Source organism: Oncorhynchus gorbuscha, unplaced genomic scaffold (assembly GCF_021184085.1).
Source record: "Oncorhynchus gorbuscha isolate QuinsamMale2020 ecotype Even-year unplaced genomic scaffold, OgorEven_v1.0 Un_scaffold_3726, whole genome shotgun sequence".
NCBI lineage: Eukaryota > Metazoa > Chordata > Actinopteri > Salmoniformes > Salmonidae > Oncorhynchus > Oncorhynchus gorbuscha.
The window spans coordinates 1-15,348 of NW_025747902.1; the positions used below are offsets into that span (position 1 = coordinate 1).

Sequence of the window (15,348 nt, forward strand, 5' to 3'; positions counted from 1 at the left end):
CTGTCTGTCTGTCCCAGTAGCTAACTGTCTGTCTGTCTGTCCCAGTAGCTAACTGTCTGTCTGTCTGTCCCAGTAGCTGACTGTCTGTCTGTCTGTCTGTCCCAGTAGCTAACTGTCTGTCTGTCCCAGTAGCTAACTCTGTCTGTCTGTCTGTCCCAGTAGCTAACTGTCTGTCTGTCTGTCCCAGTAGCTAACTCGTCTGTCTGTCTGTCTCCCAGTAGCTAACTGTCTGTCTGTCTGTCCCAGTAGCTGTCTGTCTGTCCCACGTAGCTAACTGTCTGTCTGTCTGTCCCAGTAGCTAACTCTGTCTGTCTGTCTGTCCCAGTAGCTAACTGTCTGTCTGTCTGTCCCAGTAGCTAACTGTCTGTCTGTCTGTCCCAGTTGCTAACTGTCTGTCTGTCCCAGTAGCTAACTGTCTGTCTGTCTGTCCCAGTAGCTAACTGTCTGTCTGTCTGTCCCAGTAGCTAACTGTCTGTCTGTCTGTCCCAGTAGCTAACTGTCTGTCTGTCTGTCCCACTAGCTAACTGTCTGTCTGTCTGTCCCACTAGCTAACTGTCTGTCTGTCTGTCCCACTAGCTAACTGTCTGTGTCTGTCTGTCTGTCCCACTAGCTAACTGTCTGTCTGTCTGTCTGTCCCACTAGCTAACTGTCTGTCTGTCTGTCCCACTAGCTAACTGTCTGTCTGTCTGTCCCAGTAGCTAACTGTCTGTCTGTCTGTCCCAGTAGCTAACTGTCTGTCTGTCTGTCCCAGTAGCTAACTGTCTGTCTGTCTGTCCCAGTAGCTAACTGTCTGTCTGTCTGTCCCACTAGCTAACTGTCTGTCTGTCGTCCACTAGCTATGTCTGTCTGTCCCACTGTCTGTCTGTCTGTCCCACTAGCTAACTGTCTGTCTGTCTGTCCCACTAGCTAACTGTCTGTCTGTCTGTCTGTCCCACTAGCTAACTGTCTGTCTGTCTGTCTGTCCCACTAGCTAAATGTCTGTCTGTCTGTCTGTCCCACTAGCTAACTGTCTGTCTGTCTGTCCCACTAGCTAACTGTCTGTCTGTCTGTCCCACTAGCTAACTGTCCTCTTCATCTGTCTGTCCCAGTAGCTGACCTCTTCTGTCTGTCTGTCCACTGGCTAACTGTCTGTCTGTCTGTCCCAGTAGCTAACTGTCTGTCTGTCTGTCTGTCCCACTAGCTAACTGTCTGTCTGTCTGTGAAACTGTCTGTCCCAGTCAGGCCAACTGTCTGTCTGTCCCACTAGCTAACTGTCTGTCTGTCCGTCCACCAGCTAACTGTCTCTGTCCCACTAGCTAACTGTCTGTCTCTGTCCCACTAGCTAACTGTCTGTCTCTGTCCCTAGCTAACTGGGCTGTCTCTGTCCCACTAGCTAACTGTCTGTCTGTCTGTCCCACTAGCTTAACTGTCTGTCTGTCCCACTAGCTAACTGTCTGTCTGTCCCGGTATTTAACTGTCTGTCTGTCCCAGTAGCTGACTGTCTGTCTGTCCCACGAGCTAACTGTCTGTCTGTCCCCCACTAGCTAACTGTCTGTCTGTCTGTCCCACCCTAGCTAACTGTCTGTCTGTCTGTCTGTCCCACTGGCTAACTGTCTGTCTGTCTGTCTGTCCCAGTAGCTAACGTCTGTCTGTCCCACTAGCTAACTGTCTGTCGTCTGTCCCACTAGCTAACTGTCTGTCTGTCTGTACTGAGCTGTCTGTCTGTCTGTCCCACTAGCTAACTGTCTGTCTGTCTGTCCACTAGCTAACTGTCTGTCTGTCTGTCCCACTAGCTAACTGTCTGTCTGTCTGTCCCACTAGCTAACTGTCTCTGTCCCACTAGCTAACGAACTGTCTCACTAGCATCCCAGCTAACTCTCTGTCTGTCCCAGCAGCTAACTGTCTGTCTGTCTGTCCCAGTAGCTAACTGTCTGTCTGTCCCAGTAGGACTGTCTGTCTGTCCCAGTAGCCTAACTGTCTGTCTGTCTGTCCCAGTCAGCTAACTGTCTGTCTGTCTGTCCCAGTAGCTAACTGTCTGTCTGTGTCCCAGTAGCCAACTGTCTGTCTGTCTGTCCCACCAGCTAACTGTCTGTCTGTCCCACCAGCTAACTGTCTGTCTGTCCCATGGCTAACTGTCTGTCTGTCTCTGTCCCACCAGCTAACCGTCTGTCTGTCCCAGTAGCTAACTGTCTGTCTGTCTGTCCCAGTAGCTAACCGTCTGTCTGTCTGTCTGTCCCACTACAACTGTCTGTCTGTCCCAGTAGCTAACTGTCTGTCTGTCTGTTGTCCCACTCTCAGCTAACTGTCTGTCTGTCCCAGTAGCTAAACTGTCTGTCTGTCCCAGTGGCTATCTGTCTGTCTGTCCCACTAGCTAACTGTCTGTCTGTCCCAGTGGCTAACTGTCTGTCTGTCCCTGTCCTTTGTCTGTCATAACTAGCTAGCTGTCTGTCTGTCCCACTGGCTAACTGTCTGTCTGTCTGTCCCACTAGCTAACTGTCTGTCTGTCCCACTAGCGAACTGTCTCTGTCCCACTAGCGAACTGTCTGTCTGTCCCACTGGCGAACTGTCTGTCTGTCCCACTAGCTAACTGTCTGTCTGTCCCACAGTTAACTGTCTGTCTGTCTGTCCAAGTAGCTAACTGTCTGTCTATCTGTCCCAGTAGCTAACTGTCTGTCTGTCTGTCCCACTAGCTAACTGTCTGTCTGTCTGTCTGTCCCAGTAGCTAACTGTCTGTGATTATATTGTAGTCTTTGGAATCCCACTAGCTAGGCCGTCTGTCTGTCTATATAAACTGTATGTTTCTAACATTACATGACTAGTTGTTTGTTCTCTGTCTCACACCTCTCTCCAGGATGGACAGTATAGTGGAGAGCCTCAGATTGTGCGGAGGTTGTCTGTGGGTAGAGAACTACTGGCCAGACGATGCTCTCCTGGGGAAAACCTAAAGTCACTAAGGTACTGTCTGATCGTGGTGTTAAAGACAGCTAACTGACTTCCACATCGAGTGTGGAGGGCCTCCGCATGGTACCACGTACTCAAGGTATGACACGGTTAATTACCTTATTGATCAATTCACTTTATTAAGGTACTGTAATGTAATAATCACCTTATTGATGAATTAACTTTATTAAAGTACTGTAATGTAATAATCACCTTATTGATCAAGAAAACATGCAGCCAGTATGACCAGGGCCCGTCCTATATAGTGCACTACTTTATACCAGGCCCTATTCCCTATATAGTGCACTACTTTAGACCAGGGCCCTATTCCCTATATAGTGCACTACTTTAGACCAGGGCCCTATTCCTATATAGTGCACTACTTTCTTTAGACCAGGGTCTGTCCCTATATAGTAACTACTTTAGTCTGTCCCAGTAGCTATATAGTCACTACTTTAGACCAGGGCTATCTGTATAGTGCTGTCTGTCTGACCAGGGCCCTATTCCCTATATAGTGCACTACTTTAGACCAGCCCTAATTCCTGTATGTCCCACTACTAGACCAGGGCTGTCTGTCCCACTAGTGCAACTGTCTAGTCTGTCCCACTAACTAGTGCACTACTGTCTGACCAGGGCCCTATTCCCTATATAGTGCACTCTGTTAGACCAGGGCCCTATTCCCATATAGTGCACTACTTTAGACCAGTCTGTCCCATTCAGCTATATAGTGCACTGTCTGTTAGACCAGTAGCCCTAATTCCTTATATAGTCACTACTTCCCTAGACCAGGGCACCTATTGATTATAGTGCACTCTTTGGAATGGGCCTCTGCAGTGTGAGAACCATCAACAATCAAACCAATGATAATACTTATGTTTGTTGTTTCCAGGGAGAGAAGATCTCTTCCTTCACACCCACGGCCAGCCAGGATGGACAGTATAGCTGGAGGTCCTCAGAATCACACTGAGATGTTTTTAGAGAACTCAGGTGGCCAGACGTGTTACAAGTGCACCTGAAGGGGAAACCTATTCATACCATCAAGTACTGTCTGATCGAAGTAAAGACAGACACTGACTTCCACATCAGGTTAGTGCACTCGAAGTAGGGACAGACCCTATTCATACCATCACATGGAAGTAGGACAGACCCTATTCATACCATCAGGTTAGTGACACTCTGTTAAGTAGGGACAGACCCTATTGATCAATCAGGTTAGTGCACTCTGAAGTAGGGACAGACCCTATTCATACCATGAGGTTATAATCACAGACTTATTCATAATTAGGTTTATTAAAGTAGGGACCATCAGGTTAGTGCACTCTGGAAGCAATAATCACCTTATTCATACCATCAGAAAAAGTGCACTCAGTAGGGACAGACCCTATTCAGGTTAGTGCACTCTGAAGAAGGGACAGACCCTATTCTCAGGTTAGTGCACTCTGATTTAGACAGACCCTATTCAGGTTAGTGCACTCTGACCAGTGGGACAGACCCTATTCAGGTTAGTGCATTTCTGAAGTAGGGACAGACCCTATTCATACCATCAGGTTAGTGCACTCTAGAAGTAGGGACAGACCCTATTCATACCATGAGGTTAGTGCACTACTTAAGCAGGGACAGACCCTATTCATACCATCATAGTGCACTACTCTTTGGACCAGACCCTATTCCCAGGTTAGTGCACTCTGAAGAAGGACAGACCCTATTCAGGTATAGTGCACTACTGAAGTAGGACCAGGGCCCTATTCATATAGTGCACTCTGAAGTAGGGGACCAGGGCCCTATTCAGGTTAGTGCACTCTGAAGTAGACAGACCCTATTCAGGTTAGTGCACTCTGAAGCAGGGGACAGACCCTATTCAGGTTAGTGCACTCTGAAGAAGGACAGACCCTATTCAGGTTAGTGCACTCTGAAGCAGGGACAGACCCTATTCAGGTTAGTGCACTCTGAAGTAGGGACAGACCCTATTCAGGTTAGTGCACTGAAGCAGGGACAGACCCTATTCAGGTTAGTGCACTCTGAAGAAGGACTGGTCCTGATGTCAGGTTGTGCACTCTGGAAGCAGGGACAGACTTCTATTCAGGTTAGCACTCTGAAGCAGGACAGACCCTATTCAGGTTAGTGCACTCTGAAGTCCTCAGGGACAGATCATTCAGGTTAGTGCACTCTGAAGCAGGGACAGACCCTATTCAGGTTAGTGCACTCTGAAGCAGGGACAGACCCTATACCATCAGGTTAGTGCACTCTGAAGTAGGGGACAGACCCTATTCAGGTTAGGGGTGCACTCTGAAGCAGGGACAGACCTATTATTCAGGTTAGTGCACTCTGAAGTAGGGACAGACCCTATTCATTCAGGTTAGTGCACTCTGAAGCAGGGACAGACCCTATTCAGGTTAGTGCACTCTGAAGTAGGGACAGACCCTATTCAGGTTAGTGCACTCTGAAGCAGGGACAGACCTATTCAGGTTAGTGCACTCTGAAGTAGGGACAGACCCTATTCAGGTTAGTGCACTCTGAAGTAGGGACAGACCCTATTCAGGTTAGTGCACTCTGAAGTAGGGACAGACCCTATTCAGGTTAGTGCACTCTGAAGAAGGGACAGACCCTATTCAGGTTAGTGCACTCTGAAGTAGGGACAGACCCTATTCAGGTTAGTGCACTCTGAAGCAGGGACAGACCCTATTCAGGTTAGTGCACTCTGAAGCAGGGACAGACCCTATTCAGGTTAGTGCACTCTGAAGAAGGGACAGACCCTATTCAGGTTAGTGCACTCTGAAGCAGGGGACAGACCCTATTCAGGTTAGTGCACTCTGAAGAGGGACAGACCCTATTCAGGTTAGTGCACTCTGAAGTAGGGACAGACCTATTCAGGTTAGTGCACTCTGAAGTAGGGACAGACCCTATTCAGGTTAGTGCACTCTGAAGTAGGGACAGACCCTATTCAGGTTAGTGCACTCTGAAGTAGGGACAGACCCTATTCAGGTTAGTGCACTCTGAAGTAGGGACAGACCCTATTCAGGTTAGTGCACTCTGAAGTAGGGACAGACCCTATTCAGGTTAGTGCACTCTGAAGTAGGGACAGACCCTATTCAGGTTAGTGCACTCTGAAGTAGGGACAGACCCTATTCAGGTTAGTGCACTCTGAAGTAGGGACAGACCCTATTCAGGTTAGTGCACTCTGAAGTAGGGACAGACCCTATTCAGGTTAGTGCACTCTGAAGTAGGGACAGACCCTATTCAGGTTAGTGCACTCTGAAGTAGGGACAGACCCTATTCAGGTTAGTGCACTCTGAAGTAGGGGACAGACCCTATTCAGGTTAGTGCACTCTGAAGTAGGGACAGACCCTATTCAGGTTAGTGCACTCTGAAGTAGGGACAGACCCTATTCAGGTTAGTGCACTCTGAAGTAGGGACAGACCCTATTCAGGTTAGTGCACTCTGAAGTAGGGACAGACCCTATTCAGGTTAGTGCACTCTGAAGTAGGGACAGACCCTATTCAGGTTAGTGCACTCTGAAGAAGGGACAGACCCTATTCAGGTTAGTGCACTCTGAAGCAGGGACAGACCCTATTCAGGTTAGTGCACTCTGAAGAAGGGACAGACCCAGGTTAGTGCACTATTCAGGTTAGTGCACTCTGAAGTAGGGACAGACCCTATTCAGGTTAGTGCACTCTGAAGTAGGACAGACCCTATTCAGGTTAGTGCACTCTGAAGTAGGGACAGACCCTATTCAGGTTAGTGCACTCTGAAGTAGGGACAGACCCTATTCAGGTTAGTGCACTCTGAAGTAGGGACAGACCCTATTCAGGTTAGTGCACTCTGAAGCAGGGACAGACCCTATTCAGGTTAGTGCACTCTGAAGTAGGGACAGACCCTATTCAGGTTAGTGCACTCTGAAGTAGGGACAGACCCTATTCAGGTTAGTGCACTCTGAAGTAGGGACAGACCCTATTCAGGTTAGTGCACTCTGAAGTAGGGACAGACCCTATTCAGGTTAGTGCACTCTGAAGTAGGGACAGACCCTATTCAGGTTAGTGCACTCTGAAGTAGGGACAGACCCTATTCAGGTTAGTGCACTCTGAAGTAGGGACAGACCCTATTCAGGTTAGTGCACTCTGAAGTAGGGACAGACCCTATTCAGGTTAGTGCACTCTGAAGTAGGGACAGACCCTATTCAGGTTAGTGCACTCTATCGTTATAATGTGTTGGTGTGTATATAATGTGCTGGTGTGTATATAATGTGTTGGTGTGTATATAATGTGTGTATATAATGTGTTGGTGTGTATATAATGTGTTGGTGTGTATATAATGTGTGTATATAATGTGTTGGTGTGTATATAATGTGTTGGTGTGTATATAATGTGTGTATATAATGTGTTGGTGTGTATATAATGTGTTGGTGTGTATATAATGTGTTGGTGTGTATATAATGTGTGTATATAATGTGTTGGTGTGTATATAATGTGTGTATATAATGTGTGTATATAATGTGTTGGTGTGTATATAATGTGTTGGTGTGTATATAATGTGTTGGTGTGTATATAATGTGTTGGTGTGTATATAATGTGTTGGTGTGTATATAATGTGTTGGTGTGTATATAATGTGTTGGTGTGTATATAATGTGCTGGTGTGTATATAATGTGTTGGTGTGTATATAATGTGTGTATATAATGTGTTGGTGTGTATATAATGTGTTGGTGTGTATATAATGTGTTGGTGTGTATATAATGTGTTGGTGTGTATATAATGTGTTGGTGTGTATATAATGTGCTGGTGTGTATATAATGTGTTGGGTGTGTATATAATGTGTGTATATAATGTGTTGGTGTGTATATAATGTGTTGGTGTGTATATAATGTGTGTATATAATGTGTTGGTGTGTATATAATGTGTTGGTGTGTATATAATGTGTTGGTGTGTATATAATGTGCTGGTGTGTATATAATGTGTTGGTGTGTATATAATGTGTGTATATAATGTGTTGGTGTGTATATAATGTGTTGGTGTGTATATAATGTGTGTATATAATGTGTTGGTGTGTATATGATGTGTGTATATAATGTGTTGGTGTGTATATAATGTGTGTATATAATGTGTTGGTGTGTATAATGTGTTGGTGTGTATATAATGTGTTGGTGTGTATATAATGTGTGTATATAATGTGTTGGTGTGTATATAATGTGTTGGTGTGTATATAATGTGTGTATATAATGTGTTGGTGTGTATATAATGTGTTGGTGTGTATATAATGTGTTGGTGTGTATATAATGTGTTGGTGTGTATATAATGTGTGTATATAATGTGTTGGTGTGTATATAATGTGTGTATATAATGTGTTGGTGTGTATATAATGTGTTGGTGTGTATATAATGTGTTGGTGTGTATATAATGTGTTGGTGTGTATATAATGTGTTGGTGTGTATATAATGTGTTGGTGTGTATATAATGTGTTGGTGTGTATATAATGTGTTGGTGTGTATATAATGTGCTGGTGTGTATATAATGTGTTGGTGTGTATATAATGTGTGTATATAATGTGTTGGTGTGTATATAATGTGTTGGTGTGTATATAATGTGTTGGTGTGTATATAATGTGTTGGTGTGTATATAATGTGTTGGTGTGTATATAATGTGCTGGTGTGTATATAATGTGTTGGTGTGTATATAATGTGTGTATATAATGTGTTGGTGTGTATATAATGTGTTGGTGTGTATATAATGTGTGTATATAATGTGTTGGTGTGTATATAATGTGTTGGTGTGTATATAATGTGTTGGTGTGTATATAATGTGCTGGTGTGTATATAATGTGTTGGTGTGTATATAATGTGTGTATATAATGTGTTGGTGTGTATATAATGTGTTGGTGTGTATATAATGTGTGTATATAATGTGTTGGTGTGTATATGATGTGTGTATATAATGTGTTGGTGTGTATATAATGTGTGTATATAATGTGTTGGTGTGTATAATGTGTTGGTGTGTATATAATGTGTTGGTGTGTATATAATGTGTGTATATAATGTGTTGGTGTGTATATAATGTGTTGGTGTGTATATAATGTGTGTATATAATGTGTTGGTGTGTATATAATGTGTTGGTGTGTATATAATGTGTTGGTGTGTATATAATGTGTTGGTGTGTATATAATGTGTTGGTGTGTATATAATGTGTGTATATAATGTAATAATAATAATAATAATAATAATAATATATGCCATTTAGCAGACGCTTTTATCCAAAGCGACTTACAGTCATGTGTGCATACATTCTACGTATGGGTGGTCCCGCGGATCGAACCCACTACCCTGGCGTTACAAGCGCCATGCTCTACCAACTGAGCTACACAGGACCACACATGTGTTGGTGTGTATATAATGTGTTGGTGTGTATATAATGTGTTGGTGTGTATATAATGTGTTGGTGTGTATATAATGTGTTGGTGTGTATATAATGTGTTGGTGTGTTTATAATGTGTTGGTGTGTATATAATGTGTTGGTGTGTATATAATGTGTTGGTGTGTATATAATGTGTTGGTGTGTATATAATGTGTTGGTGTGTATATAATGTGTGTATATAATGTGTTGGTGTGTATATAATGTGTTGGTGTGTATATAATGTGTTGGTGTGTATATAATGTGTTGGTGTGTATATAATGTGTATATAATGTGTTGGTGTGTATATAATGTATATAATGTGCTGGTGTGTATATAATGTGCTGGTGTGTATATAATGTGTTGGTGTGTATATAATGTGTGTATATAATGTGTTGGTGTGTATATAATGTGTGTATATAATGTGTTGGTGTGTATATAATGTGTCTATATAATGTGTTGGTGTGTATATAATGTGTATATAATGTGCTGGTGTGTATATAATGTGTTGGTGTGTATATAATGTGTGTATATAATGTGTTGGTGTGTATATAATGTGTTGGTGTGTATATAATGTGTTGGTGTGTATATAATGTGTGTATATAATGTGGTGGTGTGTATATAATGTGTGTATATAATGTGTTGGTGTGTATATAATGTGTTGGTGTGTATATAATGTGTGTATATAATGTGTTGGTGTGTATATAATGTGTGTGTATAATGTGTTGGTGTGTGTATAATGTGTTGGTGTGTATATAATGTGTTGGTGTGTATATAATGTGTTGGTGTGTATATAATGTGTGTATATAATGTGTTGGTGTGTGTATAATGTGTTGGTGTGTATATAATGTGTGTGTATAATGTGTTGGTGTGTGTATAATGTGTTGGTGTGTATATAATGTGTGTATATAATGTGTTGGTGTGTATATAATGTGTTGGTGTGTATATAATGTGTTGGTGTGTATATAATGTGTGTATATAATGTGTTGGTGTGTATATAATGTGTGTATATAATGTGTTGGTGTGTATATAATGTGTGTATATAATGTGTTGGTGTGTATATAATGTGTGTGTATATAATGTGTTGGTGTGTATATAATGTGTGTATATAATGTGTTGGTGTGTATATAATGTGTTGGTGTGTATATAATGTGTTGGTGTGTGTATAATGTGTTGGTATGTATATAATGTGTGTATATAATGTGTTGGTGTGTATATAATGTGTTGGTGTGTATGCAATGTGTTGGTGTGTATATAATGTGTTGGTGTGTATATAATGTGTTGGTGTGTATATGATGTGTGTATATAATGTGTTGGTGTGTATATAATGTGTATATGTAATGTGTTGGTGTGTATATAATGTGTTGGTGTGTATATAATGTGTTGGTGTGTATATAATGTGTTGGTGTGTATATAATGTGTTGGTGTGTATATAATGTGTGTATATAATGTGTTGGTGTGTATATAATGTGTGTATATAATGTGTTGGTGTGTATATAATGTGTGTATATAATGTGTGTATATAATGTGTTGGTGTGTATATAATGTGTTTGTGTCTATATAATGTTTATATAATGTGTGTATATAATGTGTGTATATAATGTGTGTATATAATGTGTATATATAATGTGTTGGTGTTTATATTATGTGTGTATATAATGTGTATAATGTGTGTATATAATGTGTATATATAATGTGTTCTGGTCCCAGGTTAATAGAATGTGTGTATAATGTGTGTATATAATGTGTATATACTGTGTGTATATAATGTGTGTATATAATGTGTTGGTGTGTATATAATGTGTGTATGTAATGTGTTGGTGTGTATATAATGTGTGTATATAATGTGTTGGTGTGTATATAATGTGTATATAATGTGTTGGTGTGTATATAATGTGTTGGTGTGTATATAATGTGTGTATGTAATGTGTGTATATAATATGTTGGTGTGTATATAATGTGTTGGTGTGTATGTAATGTGTGTATATAATGTGTTGGTGTTTATATAATGTGTGTATATAATGTGTTGGTGTGTATATAATGTGTGTATATAATGTGTTGGTGTGTATATAATGTGTGTATATAATGTGTTGGTGTGTATATAATGTGTGTATGTAATGTGTTGGTGTTTATATAATGTGTGTATATAATGTGCGTATATAATGTGTTGGTGTGTATATAATGTGTTGGTGTGTGTATAATGTGTTGGTATGTATATAATGTGTGTATATAATGTGTTGGTGTGTATATAATGTGTTGGTGTGTATGTAATGTGTTGGTGTGTATATAATGTGTTGGTGTGTATATAATGTGTTGGTGTGTATATGATGTGTGTATATAATGTGTTGGTGTGTATATAATGTGTATATGTAATGTGTTGGTGTGTATATAATGTGTTGGTGTGTATATAATGTGTTGGTGTGTATATAATGTGTTGGTGTGTATATAATGTGTTGGTGTGTATATAATGTGTGTATATAATGTGTTGGTGTGTATATAATGTGTGTATATAATGTGTTGGTGTGTATATAATGTGTGTATATAATGTGTGTATATAATGTGTTGGTGTGTATATAATGTGTTTGTGTCTATATAATGTTTATATAATGTGTGTATATAATGTGTGTATATAATGTGTGTATATAATGTGTATATATAATGTGTTGGTGTTTATATTATGTGTGTATATAATGTGTGTATAATGTGCGTATATAATGTGTATATATAATGTGTTCTGGTCCCAGGTTAATAGAATGTGTGTATAATGTGTGTATATAATGTGTATATACTGTGTGTATATAATGTGTGTATATAATGTGTTGGTGTGTATATAATGTGTGTATGTAATGTGTTGGTGTGTATATAATGTGTGTATGTAATGTGTTGGTGTGTATATAATGTGTGTATATAATGTGTTGGTGTGTATATAATGTGTTGGTGTGTATATAATGTGTGTATGTAATGTGTGTATATAATATGTTGGTGTGTATATAATGTGTTGGTGTGTATGTAATGTGTGTATATAATGTGTTGGTGTTTATATAATGTGTGTATATAATGTGTTGGTGTGTATATAATGTGTGTATATAATGTGTTGGTGTGTATATAATGTGTGTATATAATGTGTTGGTGTGTATATAATGTGTTGTGTGTATATAATGTGTGTATGTAATGTGTGTATATAATATGTTTGTGTATATAATGTGTTGGTGTGTATGTAATGTGTGTATATAATGTGTTGGTGTTTATATAATGTGTGTATATAATGTGTTGGTGTGTATATAATGTGTGTATATAATGTGTTGGTGTGTATATAATGTGTGTATATAATGTGTTGGTGTGTATATAATGTGTGTATGTAATGTGTTGGTGTTTATATAATGTGTGTATATAATGTGCGTATATAATGTGTATGTAATGTGTTCTGGTCCCAGGTTAATAGAACGTGTGTATATAATGTGTGTATATAATGTGTTGGTGTGTATATAATGTGTATATAATGTGTTCTGGTCCCAGGTTAATAGAATGTGTTTATATAATGTGTGTATATAATGTGTGTATATAATGTGTATATAATGTGTTCTGGTCCCAGGTTAATAGAATGTGTGTATATAATGTGTTCTGGTCCCAGGTTAATAGAATGTGTGTATACTGTGTCTGTTTCCAGGTTGGATCAATGCAGTTCTGACTCCAGTGGACACGCTGGCGTTTTCCGGACACTTTGTCCACAACCTGAGTGTTGAGATGCAGATGAGGTGAGAACATCACTAGTTTCAATGAGGAGGTGGACTCTCCACTTTAACAGACGAGACAAAACCTTCAGCTGTGAGGTCACAACGTTTATCTCCCAGGTAAAGCACATAGTTGAGGTTATTTTCCATCTCTTTGTGTCGTCCTCTCCCCCTCCCAGAGCGTACGAGGTGGAGAAGCGTCTCAACGTGAATTGTCTGACTCCGTTCCCCAACTTTGAGACTGCCTGCTGGTACGTGGGCCGACACCTGCTGGAGAGATTTAAAGGTACACTATTTATTTTATAACTTTCCCACTTCACGTCTGTCTGGTTTTAACTTCATTTCTGTCTGGTTTTAACTTCATTTCTGTCTGGTTTTAACTTCATTTCTGTCTGGTTTTAACTTCACTTCTGTCTGGTTTTAACTTCACGTCTGTCTGGTTTTAACTTCACGTCTGTCTGGTTTTAACTCCATGACTATCTAAGGTTCACCTCATAGCTGCTTGTACTATTTGGTTTCAATACACGACTACTTGGTTTTCAATACACAACTATTTGGTTTTCAATACACGACTACTTGGTTTCAATACATGACTATTAGTGTATGGGGCCGACTTTGGGTCTGTGACTTAACTAGCGGTGCAATGCGTTTCCTGTTCCCCTGGTGGTAGATAGCGTGTCTTCTCCCTGCGGTCTGCTCAGCAGATGAGGAGTTGGATGCTCTAATATTATTATAGTCATTAAACGTCTGTGTGGCGTTGTTCACAGATGATTAGGTTCAAAAGGCCTGGCGCAGTTACAATCACTAGCTCAATTACTGCTCTCTCTCTCTGTCTCTGTCTGTCTCTCTCTGTCTCTCTCTGTCTCTCTCTCTCTCTCTCTCTCTCTCTCTCTCTCTCTCTCTCTCTCTCTCTCTGTCTCCCTATCTCTCTCTCTGTCTCTCTCTCTCTCTCTCTCTCTGTCTCTCTCTGTCTCTCTCTCTCTGTCTCTCTATGTCTCTCTCTCTCTCTGTCTCTCTCTCTCTGTCTCTCTATGTCTCTCTCTCTCTCTGTCTCTCTCTGTCTCTCTCTCTCTCTGTCTCTCTCTCTGTCTCTCTCTCTGTCTCTCTCTCTGTCTCTCTCTCTGTCTCTCTCTCTGTCTCTCTCTCTGTCTCTCTCTCTGTCTCTCTCTCTGTCTCTCTCTCTGTCTCGCTCTGTCTCGCTCTCTGTCTCTCTCTCTGTCTCTCTCTCTGTCTCTCTCTCTGTCTCGCTCTGTCTCGCTCTCTGTCTCTCTCTGTCTCTCTCTGTCTCTCTCTCTCTCTCTCTCTCTCTCTCTCTCTGTGATTTAACTCCTCTCAGCTGGCCACAGAGCTCTGTTTACATTTCCACTGAATGCGTTTTCTCTCTCTGCTGTACTATAGCCGGATTGCCTTCTTAAAATAACATTGCCAACATACTGTCGGTTGTGTCCACAATGGCAACCGATTCTCTATATAGTGCACTATTCACTACCAGGTCACATAGGGCTGGTAGTGCCCTATGTAGGGAATATGGTGCAGTCTTAAGACCACTGTGGTATGTTACCCATTATTCTCTTCAGGAGAATAGTTCTAATGTCCAGGTCATATCTATCTCTACGTCAGGGATCCTTGTCTTAGTACAGGACTGTATTTTGGTGTGGTGAACATGGCTCATATAATGTTATTGGAGAGATATCTGATCTAAACAGCACATTCTATCTGAACGTTCCAGAACATCCTCCTTGACTAACCCCACCCACCTGACAGGGTTCCGTCTCTTTTCATGTTATTAACTAGCAGCAGAGTTTGTGGATGTATTTCCTGTCTATCAGTGTAGAGACAGCCTTCACAGACAGACAGCTCGCGAGACAGCTTCGCAGACAGACAGCCTTCGAGGCAGTCAGAGAGAGAGAGCGGGAGGCAGCAGACAGACAGCTAGCTCGAGGCAGCCTTCAGCAGACAGACAGCTAGCTCGAGGCAGCCTTCGCAGACAGACAGCTAGCTCGAGGCAGCCTTCGCAGACAGACAGCTAGCTCGAGGCAGCCTTCGCAGACAGACAGCTAGCTCGAGGCAGCCTTCGCAGACAGACAGCAGCTCGAGGCAGCCTTCGCAGACAGACAGCTCGCAGACAGGCAGCCAGCCTCGAGCCGAGGCAGCCTTCGCAGACAGACAGACAGCCTCGAGGCAGCCTTTCGCAGACAGACAGCTCGAGGCAGCCTCGCAGACAGCAGCCTCGAGCAGCCTTCGACAGACAGACAGCTCGAGGCAGCCTTCGCAGCAGACAGCTCAGACAGACAGCTCGAGGAGGCAGCCTTCGAGGCAGCA

General features: G+C 41.6%; 1 pseudogene; it reads left to right on the top strand.

Annotated features, from left to right (window-relative positions):
- Positions 1-2,959: 2,959 nt before the first annotated feature.
- LOC124028085 overlaps positions 2,960-15,348 on the top strand; it is a 38,214-nt pseudogene continuing 25,825 nt past the window's right edge.